Genomic DNA, 6,345 nt, shown 5'->3' with positions numbered 1-6,345 from the left:
GCATCAATAATTCACTTTATCCATTGAAATTTTATCCTTGAAATGTCCTAAACTTCTCTGACAGCCTTTTTTTTTTTTTTTTTTTTTCCTCTCCTTAACTGTTGTCTCTCCTCTGACAGTCATTCTGCCCTTGGGTCTTATATTCTTTTCCTTTCATTTGTTAGCATCTCACTTCCCCAGTGGGTTTGCCTGCTAAAAATAGATGCGCAATTGTCTGAAACTACAAGAGAGCCAAGAAGATGCAAGGCTGTGTGGAAAATCTATGCCGTGGACAGTGAGCCAACCTAGATCTGAGGTGACCCAGGTATGCGCCCAGCTCTAACTTAGCCCTTGGGTCTTATATTCTTTTCCTTTCATTTGTTAGCATCTCACTTCCCCAGTGGGTTTGCCTGCTAAAAATAGATGCGCAATTGTCTGAAACTACAAGAGAGCCAAGAAGATGCAAGGCTGTGTGGAAAATCTATGCCGTGGACAGTGAGCCAACCTAGATCTGAGGTGACCCAGGTATGCGCCCAGCTCTAACTTACTTAGTCATTTGAAGCCAATCATCTGTGCCATCCCCTGATTTTACCATCTGTAAAACTAGGGAAAATAATGTAATTGTATTTACTTTTTGTCAAGACAACAGAATATCTAAATTGCCTCTGCAGAGATCCTACCATGTACGTATTGTCCAAACCAAATACTGGAATAGGTGGTCGGGAAAGATTTCTTTTAGCCTTGTGAAATTATTTAAATAAAAATGATTACAAAAGAAAACATAACCTCCACATTTATGTATGTTTTTACTAAAAACTTCTTTTACTGAAAACAATGAAATGACCTGAAACCAAGTCTAGAAAAGAATATCTGGGGCTGGGGAGCTTTGTTTCCTTTCTGGTGAAGCTGTAAATGACACAAAGTTTAAAGAAAGTCTGTGGTGTGCTGCCGTCTACACCCTCTTCACAGTGATTCTGCTGAGGGTCCTGGCCACGGTCCACAGAGGAGCCGGGTACGCCCAGGAGTGTGTGCCCTGTCCAGCGGTGTTTTGCCTGTGTCTCACTTGTGTGTCCTGACCTCACTGAAGACACGTTATGTAGTTCTCAGTTAAACTACATTGTAACTACATCACAGCTTGACTGGATACTGGATAATGCAAGAAAGGACAACTGAGCTTTCAGCTTTAGCTTTGGATAGCTGATGAGCAAGTCCTACATAGCTAATTAGTAGCTGTAGAAACTTCATAGTTCTTTATAAACTCTAAGGTACTTCCTTCTGCATTTTTAGGTACACAGAAGGAATGGCACTACCTGCAATTTCTAAATGGTAAGTGTGCAAGTTTAATAAGCTATCCCAGAAAGAAAAAAATTAGAAGGCCTTCATTAGCTTTCCATCACTGTGACAAAACACCCGAAAATGAAACCTAAAGGACTACAGGTTTATTTTGGCTCACACTTCAAGAATTTTCAGTCTGCTGTGGGCTGGCTCTATTCCTTCCAGGCCTGTGGTAAGGCAGAAACATCATGGAAGAAGGCCAGGGCAGAGGAGAGCTACTCACTTCATGGCATCCAAGAAGACCAGAGGGTCAGAGCCAGAGAAGATGGGGTGGGGAACAAGACAGAGCTCCCCACAGCATGCCCCATGACCTACTCCCTTCAACTGGGCCCCCTCCTGTTTCCTCTCTTCTCAACAGTGCCATCAAATTAAGAATCTATGAGTGGATCAGTCCATCGATGAGGTTAGAATCCTCATGACCCATCACCCTCTAAAAGCTCATCCCCTGGCAACCACCCCCCATACTCAAATCGTTATAGCCTTTGATGCTACATGAGTCTGAGCACTGAAATAATGTTTTTCTGAATTCGCAGCATGAGCAGCCTCTTAGCTCAATGAGATACTAAGACAAACAGCCCTGGAAAGGACAAAAAGGAAAAGCAGAGATGAGGAGGCACCACGTTCTTGGTGGGCTGCTGTTCTTAGATGAACCACAGCCTCACCTGCTTAGGAAGGCCCTGCCCCACAGCCAGGCTGCCTGGATCACCTGCACTGTGGCTCTGCTGTTCTGAGGGCTTGCTTCTTCTCTTCTGCAGGATCTAGTCGTCTATATAATCCAGATTTTTACTTATGCATTCTCCAGAATAAATATAGGAAAGAATAAAGTAAAATGGCATGTATTCCTTTATAGAAAAAAATTAGGTTCTAGACATTTTCAGTTTGAATTAGCATAAGGATGCATAAGGGTTTACCCACTGAGGGAAACACCTACGGTCCCTTTATGCAGTGGGTAATTGCATCCTACTCTTTATCTCATTTATTAGAGGTTAACTAATTAGCACCCAGCCAGCTGTATCTTTAATTCATTTCTCTGCCTTTTCTCCTAGATTCACATTGTTATATGTCTTCTCTGTAGCACATTCCTTAACCTCTCCACTAAGTAACTGGGGGACAAAATCTGCCTTCTCTTTAGGTGACCAAAGGACCATCTGGATGCCCCCTGTGAGCTGTACCTTCTCTAGCCCTGAGTTGGTGCCTTGAAAATGGACACAGGGTGTATAGCCAGACATATGTGAGTTCTGATACCAGCCTGGTCATTTAGCAGTGGAGACTCTGGATCAGTCTGACCTTCCATTGGCCCATTTTTCTACTGCGAATGTTACTCATGACACCTAGATTAATGTATTATTCAATAAACCTTATTCCCTTTCTCCTGGGTAATGTTTTTAAAAGCTAAGAGATGTCATTGAGGGACCATTTCTGGTTCATCCATTATTCTCTCCATGAAGGTGCACTTGGAAAAATTCCAAATGTATTGGAACACACAGATGGATTTTGTGTCATCAGACCAGGCTCATCTGCCGGCCCAGCTGTTGGCTCAGCTGTTTGCTTGGGTGTGTTTCCACTGATCAACAAGAAAAGCTTCTGTGTTGTGTTTGTTACTCCCTACCATCCTGGGCTGCCCCATGCTCCCAGTTCCCTTGACTTGTCACCATGCCACCCACATTTCTTTTTTTTATTTTCTCCCCATTCCCCTGCCCTCCCTTCAAACCCTCCACCCCTCCCTATCTACAAAGACTTTGTTTCCATTTTTTCTTATCATATTAATTCTATTCCCTTCTTTCTTTTCCCATGCCTATTTCCCCTTCTACTTTGCACCTTTCCTTCCTATTTCACGTTATCTGCCATCCCTTTTAGTCCTTATTTACACTTTCAGTTTCTCACACTAGAGAAGCTATTTGATACTTACACATACGCGTCCTATTTATTTCACTTAAGAGTATCGCCTCAGTGCGCATCCATTTAGCTATAAATGTCTCTAGTTTCTTGTTCTTTATGGCTGAGTAGTCCTCCATTTTATAAATAAGCCACATTTTCTTTATCCAGTCTCCCATTGATGGGCAGTTGGGTTGCTTCCAAGTTTTAGCTATCACGAATTGTGCTGCTATGAACATGGGTGCACGTGTATCACTGTGGTAGGATTCTTTTAATTCTTTACCTCTTGATCTTTCTCTAACCCTTACTGCCTTTCTACATTGGTTTTTTTACCATTTCTTGCACAGTGATGGTCTAACACTGTGTGAGAAACGTCCTTGGTACAGTAATAGCTTCCACTGCCTCAACAAGAAATGTGTCAGACCCCGTAAGGTGCTCAGGTCACGTGGGTGATTGGATCAGTTAAAAATCACCAGTGTTTTCAAGGGGAAGAATACGAGCTTGGCTCACCACACAGGTCACAGTGCAAGGGGAGGACCACTACTTGTTTCTCACTGTCCATCTGCCAAGTGTGCTCAGTCAGCCCAGCTTTTCCTACCACAAGCATGGAGTTTTGAACGAGCACAGTTGCAGAGAAGACTGCCTGGAGCCGAAGCCGTCTTCTCTGTCAGGGAAGGATGCCTGGCCAAATAGCGCCTTGCTCAGCTCCCTGGGCTTTTTTATGTTTCTAGGCAAAGCCTATGTGAGGCCAGGTAAGGCCATGAAGTGTCGCCAACAGAGGCTGATTTAAGGGTAGCACTGCTGTCTCACCAGAGATGGCACAATTCGTACTGTACAACCCAGCCCTTCCAGTTTTTCTGTCCACAAGCAACATTTTCAAAAAAGTACACTCAACATAAAATCAAATTTGTTATTTTGACCACACTTAAGAACAGTTCAGTAGTACGAATTCATGCTCGATGTTGTATAACCACCACTACTATCCATTTCCAGAACTATTTCATTGGGTTAAACAGAATGTGTGATGTGTTAAACAAAGCTCTTCATTTCTCCTGGCCTCGAGTCCCTGGCCACCTCTGTTCTCCCTGTTTCTATTAATTTGCCTTCTCCAGGTACCTAGGATAAATGGAATTGTACAGTCATTGTCCTCTTGTGTCTGGCTGGCTTCACTCACCAGAATGCTTCCCAGGTTCCTTTATGTCGTAGCACATATCAGAATTTCATTTCGCTTAAGGCTGACTAGTATTCATTATACATATATATTACTTTATTAATTTGCTTATTTCATGAACATTTTAGTTGCTTCATGATAGCTTTTGGCTATCATGAACAATGGTTCTATGAACACTGGTTTACAATTACTAGATCATTTGATTAATTCTGTGCTTAACGTTTTTGAGAGACCCCCTCCTTTAAAAAAATCTGTTGCATACTCATGCATTCTATTTAGTTTTTGTAAATTAGCTTTAGTTTTCCTTATATTTTATAGCACAATTAAATATCCTTAAAATATTGCCACCAATTCACTTACAACCCTAACGATATTCTCTGCCTAGCAACACTGGAGGCTCTTTTCTTGGATGCTGACAATATTCCTACAATCCTAAGGCCAGAGCTTCATGTAGACGTCTTGCAACAGGTGTCTGTCAACTTACTAAAAATGCCAAGAATTCTACCCTTTGCCCCAACATGGCCCTCTGCGGTCTCTGCCACATTTGCGTTTTTCACTTTCTTTCCAGTGCTGTGTAGCAGCACACGTCACTGCTGTTGGCCACCATTTCTGGCTTCTCTTCTATGGCTTTGATGCTTGCTTCCCGGATACCCAGCAAGCTGGCTCTGTCTCTGGAGATGTCCATCTGGACATTCAACCTCTGACCACTGCCCTGGCTGGTCAACTGTCCTAGAGCACCCTCCATGGCCTCAACAGGCCAAGAGCTTCTTACATTTGCTGATCCTGCTTTGACTGGCAGGCTTAATCCTCTCCTGTGCTTTGTCGGAACTTTTGACCACACAAGCTGCATCCACTCAGCTGAGACTCCTTAAGACAGCCATGCTGAAATGAGGATGTGTGTCCATGGCCATTCAGCAAAACCAAAACTAAAGGGTCACTCCTTGGCCCGAGGCACGCACATCACATACTCAGACATTTTTTTCCTTTTCATAAGGCATATTTTTCACACTTGTGATGAAATGTAGTTAGAACATATGCTCTCCTAGAATATGAGGTCAGCTGGAGATATTTTTTCTTTTTCTGTTTAACACATGGGAGAAGAGATGGAATAAGCAAAGCATGCCATTATCTATTTTACATATATGTCAGGATAGGCAAATCTAGAGCAGAAATTTTTCTGCGTGTTTGAAGACTGAGTGTAACTTCATTGTTGCTTTAAGGTGAGAGACTTAGAATTAAACTGTGCCTCTCACACCCCCTTCATAGCCTTTGGATTGGGTAAAACACAGAAATAGGTTCTAAAAATGATCAAGATTTTCACTTGGCATCTATCAAGTCTAAAGAATACCAAACTGCAAAATGCTAAAAAAAAAGGTGTTTTTTTTTTTTAAGAGAGTTCCTGTTCCTGTTCCAGTGCCTTTTTTATGATTGATTGACAAATCAAGAAGAATGTTGGAGACGGGCTTCAACCTTCCCTACTAGGCAGCTCTGACCTACCACTTTCTCCCCGAACAAAATTCCCCAAGATTCCCTTGTATTGAAAAAGATGTACTGTGCAAAATTTATTTGTTCTTTTTCTCTTTTTGGTGCTGGGGATTGAACCCACAGCCTTGTACATGCTGAGCATGGACTGTGCCATTGAGCCACACCCCCCCTATTTTTCATTTTGAAACTCTCATTTCCAGCCCCCCCCCTCTATCCCTGGGTTGATTGCCGTGACGGTGAAGCCTTGCATTTCCTCCCCCACTCTATGCAACTCAAAGGGACTTTTCTTCTTCACCCTTTCTGTGGGCGTTAACTCCTTCACTCATGACAGGATGTACTCAAATTAAATACTTGCAAAATTCAGGGGCCACTTTTTTTTTTCCTCCTCCAGTCTGGGTTTCTCCCTTGTCAAAGATCTTTGGCCTGGCATCACTGTGGAAGGTCCAACAACCACCAGGTGATACCTGATCTGGGAGGACCCCAGTGTGGACACGGTACAT

At 42.8% G+C, this 6,345-nt stretch overlaps 1 long non-coding RNA gene across 2 annotated transcripts; it reads left to right on the top strand.

The window, feature by feature from the left end:
• The first annotated feature begins 344 nt into the window (after positions 1-344).
• On the top strand, positions 345-2,651 carry LOC104860666. Of its 2 annotated transcripts, XR_779759.3 has the most exons (4): positions 345-504; positions 1,267-1,305; positions 1,673-1,717; positions 2,447-2,651. It is a non-coding gene; the product is annotated as an uncharacterized LOC104860666 (long non-coding RNA). The 2 variants fall into 2 exon arrangements; XR_779762.3 differs by lacking the exon at positions 1,673-1,717.
• The last annotated feature ends 3,694 nt before the right edge of the window (positions 2,652-6,345 follow it).

The sequence above is a fragment of the Fukomys damarensis genome, unplaced genomic scaffold, assembly GCF_012274545.1.
Source record: "Fukomys damarensis isolate Sample0158 unplaced genomic scaffold, DMR_v1.0_HiC HiC_scaffold_18, whole genome shotgun sequence".
Taxonomy (NCBI): Eukaryota; Metazoa; Chordata; class Mammalia; order Rodentia; family Bathyergidae; genus Fukomys; species Fukomys damarensis.
This window is presented reverse-complemented; position numbering and strand designations above follow the sequence as displayed.